This window comes from Stigmatopora argus, chromosome 8 (assembly GCF_051989625.1).
Source record: "Stigmatopora argus isolate UIUO_Sarg chromosome 8, RoL_Sarg_1.0, whole genome shotgun sequence".
NCBI lineage: Eukaryota > Metazoa > Chordata > Actinopteri > Syngnathiformes > Syngnathidae > Stigmatopora > Stigmatopora argus.
In genome coordinates this window covers 6,865,429-6,883,257 of record NC_135394.1, presented here as the reverse complement: position 1 = coordinate 6,883,257, position 17,829 = coordinate 6,865,429, and the positions used below count along the sequence as shown (strand labels likewise).

At 36.5% G+C, this 17,829-nt stretch overlaps 1 protein-coding gene across 3 annotated transcripts in view; it reads right to left on the bottom strand.

The window, feature by feature from the left end:
* Window positions 1-17,829, bottom strand: part of mfsd8l1 (major facilitator superfamily domain containing 8-like 1) — a 68,786-nt gene that overhangs the window by 32,268 nt on the left and 18,689 nt on the right. Inside the window, exon 14 of one of the 3 annotated variants that reach the window (XR_013301352.1) lies at window positions 696-1,817. The exons of the other annotated variants lie outside the window; for them this stretch is intronic. The gene's annotated coding sequence lies outside the window, so the exon portion shown is untranslated. Of the gene's footprint in view, window positions 1-695; window positions 1,818-17,829 lie in introns of those variants that run through there. 3 annotated transcript variants of the gene reach the window in all.

The window sequence follows — 17,829 nt, the reverse complement described above, 5'->3', positions numbered from 1 at the left end:
AGCAAAATTTTCCAGGCACACGAGCATTCTCTGGTTTGAATGCACACCAGCACAAAAGGTGCGCACCACAGATTTTTTGTGTTGAATTGGGACCAAACACTACAAAAGGAAAAAGAGCCACATGCGATTCTGGAGCTGCAGGTTGCCTGCACCTAAGTGGATGTCTGTCCCCATCAATATCACTGAAAGAGTTCAAATTGTTTTTGGAACCTGTTCATACTTTCTAAAGTAAGTTGAAATCCAGTAATAAAACAGAAACAACATAGGATTGCAGGAGCAAACCTGCATGATGTGAAACTGAAGACCTATGCAGCATAAAGGCTACTCTATCCTTTTAGAAAACAAGACACTTAAAGATAACACAATCACCCACAAAGTCTAAAATAGAGTGCTTGGGATGAAAGATGTAAGGTGTTGTTCCTCTCCATGTTAAGCTCAAGAGACAAATGTCTCTCTCCAGGTTTATTGGCCCTCTTTTTTACTGCTTCCATGAAATGTTTCTAGGGTAATTCAGTCGTAGATGTTCATAAATAAAACCCTCCTCTTTATTCCTGGGCCATTTAACTACATGGCTCAAGGAGCACCTAGTGTCTTCTTGACTAAGTCTCAGGCTAAAATGATGTGGTGCTAGATGGTCGATTAGGAGGAAGGGAAAATTGCTTCACAACAAAAAGCAGTACTATTTGCGATGAAAAAAAATGAAAGCAAAATATTTCTCTAGAACTACTGCAATTCACTGCAGTGTGTAACAACAAGTTATTTCATCTTTAGATTGCACTCCGTCCTTTTATGCTACACAGTTTCTGTTTAGTCAATATGAAAGAGTAACATTAATCAATGTGGCCATTAAACAGTCAGTTTTGGCTTAAGTAGCACACTGTAACCCATCCCTTTCACTACAGGAACCAGCTCATGAACCTACCATAATCCAGTCAGTCTAATATTATTACAGCTGCTGAGGTGATTTGTGGTCAAGTGATGAAGACAGTTTAAAAAAAAAAAAAAAGAGTGCATCAATATCTATGATGCTCTGTACCTAAACACAATTTTCCTTTGCATAAATTTTACATCTAAGCCCACAAAGTTGACATTCTCTACATTATAAAATATTTTGGGCAATGTGCTTGTCATTCATCTGTGATCTAAAAAATAAAAATCAACCACATTATTTATTCATTTATTTATTTGAAATCTCTAATGGATGTACATATGACAGATTATACCAAAAATGCTACTTTACATAGATAGACTCAGCAAAACACCAGAATGAACAATAAGTTATAATAAGTACACATCACAGTACAGTACATTACTAAGATGTTAGGAGTTGTATAAGATTTACATAATAATATAGCGCGCCAAAGTATCTTTAAGTAGAATTATTTTGGTGTACAATGCACTAAAAGCAACAACATTTATTTATTTAATGTAACATTTGGACTAGAAAACTAATTATTATTATTATATCACACTCTATTATTCATAATTTTGGAGAGAAAACAAAATGATAGTAGCTACGTACACATTACAAAGTATTTCCCAATATGGCTTAAGGACTATCAGTCAACTTTTTAAAAACTATTTGCAATCAATAACATAAAAAATATTGGACACCTCTTAATTTCCTGCCTAGTTTCAAGAATAAAAAACGCTAAAAGCCATGACATTCTGCTTTGTTTCAATCTTGTTACAGTTTAAGGAATTCATCAGCCTGTGAGGTTATTATTTCTGCTTCAATTGACAGACTTCATAATACAGAATGTTGTAAATTCCAATGATAGAATGGTGAAATATTGTCTTCTGGCAATCTTGCAATTCTGTCATGACATCAAGAAAAAAAGAGGACGGGTTTTCATTAAGTCAAGTTCGCCAGTGAAATGACACATTGTCATTCGCACTGTGCACGTTTTTACATATTTACCAAACACGGTGTAGGATTTTATCGAATCCCTCAGGCAATGTGCATTAAAACGGGGCTTGACAACTGGCAGGGAGTGTAAGAGGTGATAACTATCTTTACTTTTGCATGTAGACTTGCTGTCTACAAAATTAAAGACAACCAGTGGTACAAACAAAGCAGGCTGCACAACAAAATACCAGCACAATTTTACCCTCTGAAAAGTGCATAGATTTCCTATTGTCACTTTCTTAATATCATGCAGCTAAGGTTTTACTTAATAGGCTTGAAAGGCGCCTCCTGCTATAATCAATGTTTCTCTGGGTTTAATTATGTAAATACAACTGAACAGCAACATACTGGTTAACCAACTGTATCGTTCTCCATTATTTACAAAAAAATCACTACTGTTGCATTATTCACTTTGAAGATTTTACAATATTTTGTGTGGTGGCCCGGTGATGTGAGTGGCTAGCGCATCAGCCTCACAGCTCTGAGGTCCTGGGTTCAAATCTAGGTCATGCCCAACTGTGTGGAGCTTGCATGTTCTCCCCGGGCCTGCGTGGGTTTCCACCGAGTACTTCGGTTTCCTCCCACATTCCAAAAACATGCATGGTAGGCTGATAGGACACTCTAAATTGCCACTAGGTATGGGTGCGAGTGTGCATGGGTGTCCTTTGTCTCCTTGTGCCCTGCGATTGGCTGGCCCCACCAATTCAGGATGTCCCCCGCCTCTGGCCCAGAGACAGCTGGGATTGGCTCCAGCACCCCCCGCTAATGAGGATAAAGTGGTTCAGAAAATACATTACACACATACTGTTCTTGTCAAGGTTTGGTCTTTCAATTATTGCTAGATAAAGTGGTTGTGTTTCCTAGTTAATATATCCCTTCAAATCCTGTTTAAGGGAAAGATCAAAAGAAGATAAAAGGGGGTTCCGGTGACAGTCTATTCTAAATCAATCCTAATACAGTTTGACCATTCAGGCTGGATTTGGTCTGCCAGCTTCTTCTCTGTCATCTCTTATTTGAATATCTTTGAGAAATGACTGTTTCAGCAGAAACCTCGTTGGTTATAGTACTGAGGTGGAACGGTTGAAACAAAAACCAGGACTCAAAGTGGCCCTTCAGGACCATTTTGTAGTGCCCGTGATGTAAAATAACTTACAGGATAGAAAACATATTTCAGTAAAGTGAAAGCAATATGTTTAAAATTACAAGATTGCTAATTCATTTTTTTTCAACTCATTCCCTCACAGCAGGATGATTCATGGATACGATTTTGCTTAACATTTAGAGACAAATTGGCATTTTATGCACAGGCCTCACTCAATCTTAATTGTAACAGCTGCAGGCTAATGTTGACTAGAATTACACGATTAAGCTCTCAGTCCGTTAAATTGTTGCACTGCATGAACAGCCGTCTCATATGTCAATCTACAGGGGCAGTTCTGTTCAACCACTAAGCCTCATCATTGTTACAGTTGCTACTGTTGAACAGAATACACTCTTACTGTCCTGCTGAGATTGGGAGCTATCCGTGTGCATGCGTATGTGCTTATCAGTTATATCTTAGCTGTATTCTAATGGCCGTAGTGAAGAGTTCGACTTTCCAAAGAGTGTGATAGGGTTTTTTTGGCAGAGGATCAGATCTAACGCCAACAACAACAGGACCCCAAGTTTTAGAGCCACGTCACACAGTGCCCCACTTTAATTCCCCATAATCCACTCTGTCTCCAGACAGGTGATCCTTGAGTGTGTGCGTTGGGTGTTTGTGCCTGTGCATGCAAGTCCCATGCCCAAGAGCTAATCAGTGGTATATTCATTCACAATGCATTAGAGACAAATTGTCCTATTGGCTGTGTACTCTTTATAGTAACCAATGAGGTACTCCGGTCATTGACCAACTTTTGGTACACTTTGTCTCTCAGTGGGCGAGTACTGAGGATTGGATATCAAAACAAGCCCATTTTGGTTCTGACATCAGTCAATGTGTCAACATGTACGACATGTGTAGTGTAGAATTACCTTATAGAATCTTTACGCTGCAAAACTACATTTAGCTTTGTTTGCCATGTGATGTTTCCATTACAGATAACTTTACTATAGATAGCATGACTACCTTAGAATGAGATGGTATAGTCTCTGGTTAACAGCAATCTTAATACAGTAAGTAGGAGTGTCTCAATGAATAAATACTATATTTTATCCCAATTTGAGACATAGTCAAATACATAAAATAATTCAATCTTATGGTGTGTTTTTTTCACAATAAAAGTATCTATTAAGAAAGTCTTTAATTTGTTCCCAAGAATGTTGCAATATAGTTATTTACAGAAATGTGTCACTGAAGGTTATAAAATTTGAAGAGACAGACATTTCAATACCTTTAATCGAGTTTGAAATTACATTATATTCTTTGAATTATACAATCAATATAGTGCAGTGACTGGATAATGTAAATTTTTAATGAGGATAGGTTGAATCCTTTAATGCTGTTTAAAATGTGTTCATTGATGTATCAATTATAAGCAAGAGTCCTTAGCCAAAATATACACCAATGAGAGAAAAAAAACATTTTATATATATATATATATATATATATATATATATATATATATATATATATATATATATATATTTTTTTTTTTTTTTTTTTTTTTTTAAGTCTCTATAACTAAGGGTCAGAAAACTGGTATTTAGAAACATGAATTTTCCTAAATCCACCTAATTCTCACTGTAGTGGGCAGTACTAGAAAAGCAGGTCTTTAGTCAATAAAACACACGCCACTTTTACTTACTCTCCGAAGTTCTCTCTCTCGCCATGATATTGAAACATGACAGCCATGCTCGGAAACCTTTGGCAAGAAAGTGAATGAATATTTCCTCAAATGTGAAATTATTCCTAAATGGTGTCAGAAAAATTAACCTTGCGCTGTTCTGTTAAGATGATCATCCAACATTCACTATTAATATTATGTCAAACGTAATTGCATTTCGGCTGTCAGAAGATGTGTTACATTACCTGAAAGTACTTTCTTATTGTAAAATCTTTCCAGATGTGTAAGAGAAGCTGAACCACATGGGGCTTTGGCTTAAGCTCATAATGTTCTCTCCCGAACGCTGAATCTTTTGTTTTTAAAATAGCTTTGACTTAGTGTCATTTCCCATGAGCCTTTCTGACTGGAACGGCAACCATGGTGCAACAGTTACAAAGCATAGCATGGATACTGTATGAATTATAATAACTATTTGAAATGGTTTGGGAAAGCGCAGTCTCAGCAGGCATAACAGCCAAACAATCAATCACGGTGCAGCAAGATGAAAAAGACGGCAGGAAAATGATGAGAATGATGAGGAGGAAGAGGTGGGCTGGAAAGCAGTCAGGGAGCGGATTTCTCCATTTCAAGGAGGGAGAAAGCAACGGACAAAACACATGAATGAAAGCTCTTATTCTTCTAACAAGGGCTCAAGGCAGCACAAACATTATATATATATATATATATATATATATATATATATATATATATATATATATATATATATATATATTTGCAGCATACATTCGTTTTGGTGTGTTTAGGGACAGATCTCTTTTTGAACGCCCTTTATCCTAATACAATGGAAATAAATGATATGTAGTCAGTTAAATCATAATGGTGCAAATATACACTATTTGCTATTAGACAATATTATGCTACTTGTGCTACAAATTAACCTAGTTGTTGGCTGATTGAGCAATACCTTTCAATGTAATTAATTGAATATAATCCACAATGTGCTTGCAAAAATATATTAGATAAATTAAATCCTTGTATTAGTGACACCTTAACATTTTTTGTTCTCACTACTGTCGCCACAAATAGTACTTGCCTGCTCTAAGCATGCAAGAAAAATTAAAGAAAAAATACAAATGATGCATTTTTGTTTTCTTTTTCCAAATACATTAACATGACTTCAAGTGAATACTATTATGCTCCCTATTATGAAACTGTTTCAGCTCCAAACAATATTTAAGACCTATGTCTTAAGTTTAGAAATATTATGGTCATTTTCAGCTGCGCCAAGTCAAGTCATAGGAGAAACATCTGCAGGCCGTCTTTTTCTTTAGCATCTTTATATTGGTGATATATTGGATTAGTTATTCATTTATCAAACTTAATCTACTGTGTGGGAACAAGCATTTTTGGGCGGAACAGAAAACTGGTTCAAAATGCATACTGCCTTATGGTTTATATGCAATATTTGAATAAATTCTCCAGGTTTAGCATGGTTGAAACATTTGATATTTGAGTAGCCATGAATTTTTAAGTTAAATTGCAAGCTCCAACTCCAATTACAATTGCATATTATATAAAAATAAATAAAATGCAATGAATTGTAAATGTCTTACAATTTAAAGTCATATGAATAAATTACAAAGAGGAAATATTTAATTTTCAATGTTGTGTGTATATTTTCTGTCGTTATATATATATATATATATATATATATATATATATATATATATATATATATATATATATATATATTCTAACCTAACTTCTAAAAAGTTGAGGCAGATGAATCGGAAAGTTCAGGAATGCTTAAAAACATCCGTTTGGAACATCGCCCGCTCCTCTGGGCCTGGATTAATCTGAGATGGATTGATGGATAGTGGAAAGGTATGTAGTGGGCTGACGAGTCCAGATTCTCAATTGGAATTCATGGCAGCCTTGTCTTCAAGCCAAAAAAGGAAGTGGCCTTCTGGATAACTTTCAGTACAAAGTTTAAAATCCAGCATGTACTATTTGATGGTGATGGGTCTAACAGCATTTGTAAAATACGCATCACAATATGATGGCATCATTAAATGCAGGAAGATACATACAGTTTTTGGAGCAATATTTCTTTCATCCAAGTAACATCTTTTTCAGGATTATCACTTCTTTTTCCGAAAAACAAGATACTATATAATTCCTTCTGAAAATGGGCCCTTACACGAGTGAAGGAAGGAGGAAGGTAGTCTTCAAATGCCTATTTGATTGCTCTAATCACCTTAGCAAAATTCACGCATTTTTTTTGCTTGCACGTCTTTATACTTAGAGCAACATTTCACAACAATGCTCCAATGTGTCATTGCTTAAGAGACTGTAATGAAGCCTTCTTATGGGTGCAACGGAGTAAGCAGGGTTTATGCCTTTTACCAGTAAATCCTGCCCTCATTCCAAAATGCAAGTTTGCGTCTGTCAACAAAATTACCAAGAGCTGGTCTAAAATGCCCCCTTGCTTTGCACATAGACTCACAAGGTGAATATTTAGCTGCTATATAAAAATTGACCCTCAAGCTCATAACATTTCATTAGGTATTACCATCTTTCATTGGAATTTAACGTGATTTCTCAAGCAATCTATAACTTCTGCAATGTATCAAGCTAGGTATTACCATCTTTCATTGGAATTTAACACCTGATTTCTCATGCAATCTATAACTTCTGCGATGTATAAAGCATCAGGCTGGCTAGGCAATGACTGCAGAGTGCAGCCAGGGTGCATAAAAACTCCCTTACAGCTTTATGCTGTGAACTCCTCACCCATAATGCACTTGGCCTACCTCCAGTCCTCCCCCAAACTCTATCTTTTTCTCTCGTGGGTCACAACAGGAGCTTTTATGAACTCTTGAGCCATCACTCCAAGTGTTCTCTATCCACCTCCGCCCCTGTCTTATGTCAGCTCTCAACCAACAATTTCAGGTATTTATAAACTCTGAGTGACAGAGTTTAATCATGTGCCTCTGATGAAATTGACATTGCTGGGAAAAATAAGTAAAGGTGCTAAAAATGACAGCAAAGTGAGGAAATGTGATACTAGGACCTTGAAGTGGGCATGGAAGTGTGAGAGCATCCAACAGTTTTGTCGTTGAAAGACTCCCATTATTCCTACTTTGATGATTTCGCTGCTGATAACGCATTAAATAATTGGCAGACATATAGATAGTAGGTTTGTGTGTAAGAGTGACACCAAGTGAACATCATAAAATGCATTACTCCCCTGTCTAGGAATGTGTGCTCACAGTCGATCGTAGCCAATGATAAGGCACCATCTGTTACCCATGAGTGCAACTTGTGTGCTGTCCATGCACACAAATGCACATAAACGCCAGTCCTGTCACTTGTTCCAAAGCCTCCCTTCATGCCCCAGCTTATGAAAGGGTTTTGGTGTATCAGGCTGCTTGGTTTCCATTCTGTTATTGTAACGTCTTTGGGTGTCACATGTTGCCTTTCTTCCTCTATTCGGTTTCTTACTGGGATTATGTGAAATAAAAAAGTGGGGTAAAGGGGTGGCGACAAGTGGAGCCACATCTCTGCAGATTCTCTTCCATGAGTTAAGGGCCCCCATACGACAATTTGGCTCCTCTCTTTCCTTCAGGGTTAATTTGATTGGGTGTCCCAGGACTGGAGGATGGCGTGGTAAATTGACATTAAAGATTTAAAATATAAATAAAAGTTCTTGTAACTTTTTTTTTACCATGCCTTGTATGGAGTTTGCTTTTTTTGTTAGATGGGATTCAGAATGTTTAATGGCTGCAAAGTGAATTGACTTTAGTAAAATGGTCATGTATTTCCACAAATGCTGTTTATAAGCAGAATGCCGATCTGTATGTTTGAGGGCTCTTCAGCTCCCCTGAAATATGCTTTAGCCCCCCAAAATAATTAGTTTATTTTAAAAATGTATTCATCATTTTTATTTATTTTTATTTTTTCATTTTTTTTTTTTAAATAAAATTTATGTGTTCCTAAATGAAAGCCAATCACCATCAAGTTCTAAGCCAGACAAAAACAAAGGAAATGAGTTCTCAGGTGCCATAAAAGCTGAAAATAAGGCAAGCAGACCAACCGGCTCAGCCCTTCCTCATCAGTTCGTTCCCTGACACCTCAAACAACACCGATGACCTGCTCTTTTTCTACTATGGGGCTAACAACCCATGTGTAGAGATTCACTGACCACATTTTGGCTTTCATGTGAAACCTGTCATGCGTATGCACACTAAAGCCAGCCGGGCCATGCAGCAATGTGCGTGATTGCAGGCCCAGCACTCTGTGCGGGAAACCTGATGGTGGGCCAAACAGCTTGACACACTTGGATTCTAAGAGCCTCATTTTGTGCAGATTTGTACAGCACTTTGGAGTCCAATATGGTACCCATCCAAACCTAAGAATCTGATAGTAATTATTGAAAATCAAGCCTTAGATCCTTGTTTTTTGTTAAACAATGGAGAAAAGTGGTAGAGAAAGGACAGACACAAAAATGATTTAAGGTGTAGGAAAATACATAAAATGGAAACAAAACTAATTGTCTCACGTCTTTTTCCATGAACAAGACATTTCAATATGGACCGAACTAGCCACCTCCAGCATTTGATATAAAACTCACAACTTTGCCTTAGCATAGGATATAGAAGGTTGGAGATGTGGTGTGTGTGCGTATGGATCGGAGGTCTGAGGGTTGTAAGAATTGGCACCACTTTCAAGCATCATTTTGTTTTATTAATTCCAACAGTTTTTTATTTTCTAGTAGAATTTTTTTATGACACCACCACGGACCCCGTGATAATGAGACATGATACACGGCTAAAAGCAGATATGTAACTTGAGCAACATTTATTCATTTTGATGTAGCTCCCTTACTAAGCAGAGTTATCTTGCAATGTAAGAAGTACTTTTGTTTTACCTTCATATTTTAGGTTTAATGTTAAAATGTAATTTTTGCGAAAGTAGAAAATTCTACTCCATTAAATATTGAATGTTATTTATTATATTATTCATTCTACTGCCTACTGTGTTACGAAGGTCTGAGAATATGACCTAAGATAAATATGCTGATGGTAAATAAATAATAAATAAAATAATAAATAATAAATTATAAATAATTTATAATTCATAATAATTTATAATTCATAATAAATAAAAGAATATTCATTAAACAATATAACAATTTATTAGAGAGTTAGACAAAATTACATTGTAGGTGTTTTAGCAATATTTCAGTGTGAGTTTGCATTACTGGATTAAAATTAGATGATAATTTAGACTAAGTAGAGCTTTTAAACTTTTGGCATAAATGACCCAATTATTTTCCGTCAAATTATGATCCTGTTTTGGAAGATTTTAGTATTTTCTTTTTATTGAGCTGACATACAAAGCTAAACATTTTACTAAAACTTGGATATACAATATAGAATATATGTTTACTACAGAGTGAATGTAAAAATATTTGTTTTGCTAAATATTTTATAAACTCAAACAAGAGTAGGCTCCATCAATTATATTGTACTCATTTCTGAGTCCTGGCGTGCTTAGTTTAAAAGGCTTAATGATTGAAGAAATGGTCCTAATATGATGGAGAGATGTTTTTCCCCAAATGTATTATTTACAAGATTGCTATTATGATTGGAAACAATTTTGTGTTTATAACAGGAAAGATCCTATTTTACAAGCATATAATACAATAAGAAACTAAATACACACATTAAATCATTTTAAAACTTATAACAGATGATATTAAAGAGTTATGCACATAGCGGCATCTTTGTCAATGTTCTTTGGCATTTAACCACTCGGCAAAGTCAGGCTGAGCTCCCAAAAGATTTGCAGTTCATCAGAAGGTCATCAGCTCTCTCTCCCTCTCTCATCATTTTATCACTACCCAACATTACTACATCAGCACCCAAACTAAGGTGAACTACTGCCTCCTTGTGTTGAAAACATATGTATACATGGGCCATTATAAATAGTAGTCAGTTTTCAGCTCTTTTAGCTAATTTCAATCTGCGACCTCGCTATGAACCCCGTGTCGTTCAGAGTTCATGATGTCTGAGTTGTTGTCTATAAGCTTCTAATATAAGGAATATAACACATGGCGGATGTGAGCTGTCTTGTTTGGAAGAGCCACCATTTGGGTTCAGGATTGTGTCTCTGGTGTGTACTGAAATAGATGCAGATGGAGCCCCATGAAAAAAAGAAGGAATTTTTAATGTTTTTTTTACTCTATAAAAAAAACTCTGTATTTGGTCTTATTGTTTTTGAGTACTGATTGTCATTGAACCATATTAAAACACATCAGTATGTAAACGAAGAAGACTCAATGAGCACTCACTCCCTATTTTCAGTCTTCATTTCATTTTTTCAACTTCTGAACCGCTTTATCCTCATTAGGGTTGTGAGGGGTGCTGGAGCCCATCCCAGCTGATTTCGGGTGACAGGCAGGGGACACCCTGAATCGGTGGCCAGCCGATCGCGGGGCACAAGGAGACGGACAACTATGCACACTCACACCCATACCTAGGGATAATTTAGAGTGTCCAATCAGCCTACAATGCATGTCTTTGGAATGTGGGAGAAAACCCATGCAGGCCTGTGGAGAACATGCAAACTCCACACAGGTGGACAGACCTGGATCTGAACCCAGGACTCCCACTGTGAGGCCGGCGCGCTAACCACTCAGCCAACGGGCCACCCCTATTTACAGTTTTTTATTTAAATCACAATATGAATGTCAAGTATCAATAAAGTGTCGCATGTACATGAAATGTGTTCATGCATGTGTAATTTCTTTAACACACAAACATGTCACCAGTGTGGCAATACACAAAAATTAATCAGTGTTTCCTTTTAAATGTGATGTTTAACAATTTCATTATACAAATGATGTCTAATTTGCCATCAATTAATATAAGGTGAGACAAAAAAGGGACAAGCCCCAAATTTGGATAGGCGTTTATTAGTTATCAGTGTATTTTTAATTAATATAAATATAATGTATGATGTCCTGAAAAAAATATACAGTAGTTGTAGCTGCAGTCTTTTTATACCAAGAAAATAACAGCAATGATGCCTAGCCAAATTTGTGCCTGACTATTTTATTGTATTTTATTTGGGGCTTCACCCTGTCTAGTATGTAATGGATTTTTCATGAATTTAAAGTGAGTTCCAATTTGCTTTAAAAAAAATAATGAAATGTTGAAATCTGTATGTGTTCAGCAAAATGACACAAAGGAGTATATGTGAGTGTGACAGAATATTTGTGCGTTTGGACAGTGTTTACATTTGGAAGCTATGTATTATACCCTCTCATTCAGATTCTTAGACAATGGATCTGGGGCTCAGACAGATTTTGTAAAACCCAGATTACCATTTTGTCAGTCAAGAATCCATAACAAAATATGGATGCCTTGTGGCTCACTATAATGCAGTAGAACAAAATATAATCGCATGAAACCATACAAATTCTAGTAAACTATTCATTATCTACACACCACAGGTGTCAGATTTCCACCACATCACATTGTGTGGCTCCAGTAAATCAAGTGTTGACTTTCTGTTGAAAGCTAAAATTTAAATGGACATATATTTATCTTTTTTGCTTTATTTAAAAACAATCTTTTTTTCTAATTGAAAAAATATTTCATTTCTATCTTTTTTTAAACAGCACTTGCCAATTTTTCTCTTGGATCCAATGGAAGAAATTCAATTAGAACCATATTAGAAGAGTAGATGACTGGTATTCAAAGCACAGACACTTCAGTCAATGGATGAGCAGTGTGCAATTTATAGTAATACGTACAAAGAGTGTATTTCTAACCGCAGTAATAAAAATTAAAATATTTTTTTTCAATACACTTTCTTGTTTCATTCATTCATTCATTTTCTGAACCACTTATCCTCACCAGGCTCACGGGGGTGCTGGAGCCTATCCCAGCTAAGGCAGGGTACACCCTGAATCGCTGGCCAGCCAATCGCAGGGCACAAGGAGATGGACAACCATTCACGCTAACGCTCATACCTAGGGGATATTTAGGGTTTTCAACCAGACTACATGTATGTGAGTACCCGGGGGAAAACCCACGGGGAGAACGTGCAAACTTCACCCAATGAGGACAGACCTGAGATCGAACCCTTGACCCCAGAATTGCGAGGAGCTAACCACTGAGCCACCCAAATTTTGATTTGGGGGATTATTTGGAAATGCGGGTGGCCTGGTGGGCCGAGTGGTTAATGTGTCGGCCTCATGGTTGTCGGTGTCCTCGTGCCCTGCAATCGATTGGCTCCAGCACCCCCTGTGACCCTAATGAGGATAAGGCGGATCAGAAAATGAGATGAAATTATACATATATATATATATATATATATATATATATATATATATATATATATATATATATATATATACATATACACACATATATACATATATTTATGTGTATATATTTACATTTACATAGTATACTGAATACTAAAATGAGTATAGAAGTGGAGAACTGATGTCAGCCCTGAGTTTGACCTATCTAAGTCATGCAACACTATTTGTGTACCGAGCTTGCATTTATTTCTGCTCCATAGCACAGAAAACAGCTGCGCCCAGCACGTCAAAGTATATCATTGCTTTTAGTGTCATGACATGCATATGTCCAGCAGCAACATGGGAGTGATGGAGGAAAAGGCACACAAGAGGCTAATGAGCATGCTTACTATAAGCCAAGAGTGAAGAGAAAACAGGCATAGTGGTGGAGAAGAAAAAAAATGGGGCACTGCCTTTCGGCAGCCTTCTTGGCCGCAATTCCTACAGCAGGGATAATGAGACTCAATCCTCTGTTTAGTCCACAGTGAATCAATGGATAAAATTGTTCTTAAATTGCCCACAAAACCCCACCACCCCTCATTCTGTTTTCTTTCTACAGAGCACAGAGGCGTCAAGGTACACATGATGTTAAGATTCCCTTGCCCCCATTATTTTTATTGAGAATGAGTTTTGGCATTTCTGTCTTTGTAGCAACGATGCACATTTAAGCATAGCCAGCAGTGTGTCAAAAAAAAACAGTGGTGTGTACTGAAGAACATTATCCAGGCATTGGAATTGGACTAAGAAAATGTCTTGAGCGGGAGTGCAGTTGACTTTTGCTGTAACTCCAGAAGCGACTTTATTGGTGAACCAAAAAAGAAGCAGACACAAGAGTATAAATTAATGTATTATGTCTCTACTGGTACTACCTCCAACCAGCTTCAGGATTTTACTGCAGGATTTAGTTTCCAAATTTAAATTGGTCAAATGACATAGACCGATGACAATCTGATTTGTTCCCAAGTATTTGGTTACTTATGCTTGAGTTTGCGCCCAAATAGTCTCATACTGTGGTACTTGTGTGACACCAAATGAAATGAATATCTATTAATAGCTTGCAGTTTCCAATGTTAAAAATTAACTTGACCATGGTACTTAAATCTATTTTTTTGCTTTATTAATGATACATTAAAATCATTTTGCAAATGTTTAAGATGAAAAGCATCCTCTTGCAGAATATGTTTGCAACTGATACTAGAGATTAATATTTTATATTTATAAACTACATTAATATCAACATTTAGTATTCAGTTCAAGATAGTTTTGCATCGATTATAGGTATGTGTATGAAGTAAGTGAAAAATAACTATTTCACTACAAATTATCCACATTTGCTATTTTTCAATGTGTTTTGTACATGAAAATGGCTACTTGAATTTGGAGCAAAAATAAAAGGTATAAATAAGGCAAGTAAAGTCGCAATCAGGACTTCATAAAGCAAATGTGTTTTTACTTTGGTAATTTGGAGAAAAAAATATAAGTACTATTGATATATACTTTCAATTACAACAGGAGTGAATATAGTAAGTGTTATTATTATTATTAATATTATTATTATTATTACAACGACATTAAATATTACTATTACTATAATAGTCATTATATTATTATGTCATAGCAAAGCAAGAAATAAAATAAGAAACAGTCTAAATTTACGGTTCGCATCGGACAGTTAATAATGTCAGCTATGGCTGATAATAAGTGTTGCGCTTTGCGAAAACTGTACCCTTTCGGGGAGCACGCTCTTCTATAACAATAAAATGGACTAAAATTGTTCTGAGTTGTCTTCATAGAAAGAAAAAAAAATAGAAAGAAATAGGACGAGGATAACATTTTAATTAAATATTTACGTGAATAGCTTAATTCTTTGTGACTGCGAAGGAATGAAATTTGTTCTACGGAAATGGTGAATTATCTTCTTAAGCAGATAAAGAGACTGCAAACATAAATGATATTTGTTTTCTTTTTCATTATATTTCTAAAACTTTCTTTCTTTGTTATTATAATTCAACAACTGTATACATAATCAGCTTTAAACCTGAAGGTAAAAGGGAGGGCATTATGATTAATTTATTCATTCATTCACTTTTACTCCTTATCCTAACAAGAGTGATGGTGAACTATTATGAATTATGAAACTTTAGACATTTTTTACCAAATAATACAGAAGTCAAAGTTTTCCGCCAAAAAAAATTGACATTATTATTTTTAAATCAAGCGGTTCAGGACTTTCTTCAATATTGCATGTGTAGTGCCTTCAATAAAATATGTACGCATACTTCCCAGGAAATAAATACGTAAAAGTAATCCAAATATTAAATAATAACTCCACTGCAGACAACAAACAGATCTGTTTGCTGTGTTTAATGTCCCAAAGTTCATCAGAAAACATCATGACCACTGTTCCCTCTAAGCTGCGCGCGTGCGCAATTGCGCACTACTCTCGTCTTCTCTGCAGCAATCATATGGCGCGCAGTAAAAAAAAAAAAAAATCGGATTTTTTTTTTTTTTTTTTTTTTTTTTTTTTTTTTTTTTTTTTTTTTTTTTTTTACCCCTTTCCACATTATGGCGCCGTTTAAGCGGCAGCCAGTGGCAGTAGCTCTGTCCACTTATGTTTTTCGTGTTTTACAGCATGTTTTACATGAAAAATTAGAGGGAACATTGACATGCACCTGCTTGTGGCAGGTGTGATACTGGTGTGCCCATAGCGAGCAATGATGATGTCGTGACCGGATGATTCGCCTAAAGACGTTTCGCCGACGGACGTTTGACAGACGGACAGGTCGCCGAATGGACGTTCCGCCGAACGTTCATTCGGCGACCTGCCCGTCTGTCAAACGTCCGTCGGCGAAACATCTTTAGGCAAATCATCCGAGTACCGATGATGTCGCTCACACTGGTACTCGGTGCGCTCAGGGAGGTTGACTTTCTGCTCAGACCAACGAAAAATTAGAGGGAACATTGATCATGACCCATAAAAATAAGAACATCTGGGTTTTGTTGTTGTTTTTTGGGGGGTGGTTACAGTGATGATCAGAACGGGCTTACTATCTCTTTGTATTCATTTTCTCTTTTTTCACTCAATAAATTAAATGATGTTATGACAAGAATTTGGTGCTATATATCATTTTTAAGGTTATGAGAAGCCAATTTTATAATTTGGGTCTGGAGCTGAAGAGGAGAGGGAGAGGTTATTGAAAGGCCATGGAAAACTAAAACTGTGTTTTCTAATTATGTATGTGCCATTTGTCTTTGCACTGTGTGCATATAACTGTCTTCTGGCCACAAGGTGGTAAACTAGTGTCCTATAATTTGAGCAGACATTAATTAGTATGATTACACATTTGCATTTCACAAGTTGGCCAGCTCTTTCACACTTCAATGTAGCAGTGAGCTCACCGCTTCTATAGTCATAGTTGACCCAGTCATAGCATAAGACCCAAACTATACAGACCTTTCAGACCCCCCATCAATCAAAAATGAAAAAACAGACTTCCGTTTCAGCCAACCATGACTGACAGTGATTCTTGATGCGATAGTTTTGGTGTAGTGGAAGGCCAAAGAATGCGTATGCGTTGGAAGATGGCCAAGCTATTCATGAATTTATGATCTTGTTAACATATGTCTGGCTAATTAAAGACTCTAAATTGTCAGTAGTTATGAATGTGTGTTTTTCTACACAGTACTTTAAGTGCACTGCAATCGACTGGCAACCACTCAAGGTTGTACCCTGCCTCTTAGCCAAAGAAAGCTGGAATAGGCTCTTGCTCACTTTAATTATCATGCGTGGTGTAGAGAATGAAAAGATTGAAGTAATTGCAAATTGCATTGATACAGAACATTTCCACACATACTTGGTATACACCAGGAATTAGGTGGTCCTTCAGAGTAGTCCATCCACATCATAGTCAAGCCAAAAAGAATGTGAGCAGCTTCTAAATAGGCTCCAAGCAACAAGATCCAAAAGTCTACCTCTGGCCAAACAAAGTCAAAACACATAATGAACAAGATGAGCTTTTTGGGTTTCACATCCCAGCTTCCACCTCTTCCACCTGCTGCCCTCTGGCAGGCGCTGCAGGAATATACCAGCCAAAACAAACAGACTCATGGCCAGTTTCTTCCCAAGAGCCGTCACAATACCCAACTCGAATTTTGCACCTAAGAGGGCGTAATCTAGACTCAATTAACTACTGCCACTGCATATGTAAAATGCCATAGCACTGCCAAATGCATATGAATAAGGAATGTTGTCAGACTTCTATTCAGCCTTTCACTACAAATTCTATCTTGCACTACAAATTTTATCTTTCACTTTGATACTTGGACTTGTATATAAATCTTTTTATGACTACTTATTTATGTGTGAGCTTCATGCTGAAGCTTTAAATATCATAGTAGTACTTGTATAATGGCAATAAAGGCATTCAATTCAATAAATTTAAAAAAAAGTTGGATTACTAATAATCACCAGCTCATTTGGGATCAGGGTACTTGGCGAGAATTAGAAACTGGAAACTAAAACTTCAGGACCATCAGCCGTATGCTCTCTTCAAATATTCTGCTTTGGTCTACCGCCCTCTAATTGGATTTAATGAGTGATTTAACAACACAGCACTGCCCCATCAAATCAAACTGCTACTGTCCACTGCACTTATGTTTGGGTCACCGCTTTGTAATGCTAACATGCACTCAACCCTCCTACTGCCTCATTCACATGTCTTTCTCTCCTACCCTACATTGCACCCACATAGTTGTCAACATTCTCACAATACGGGTGG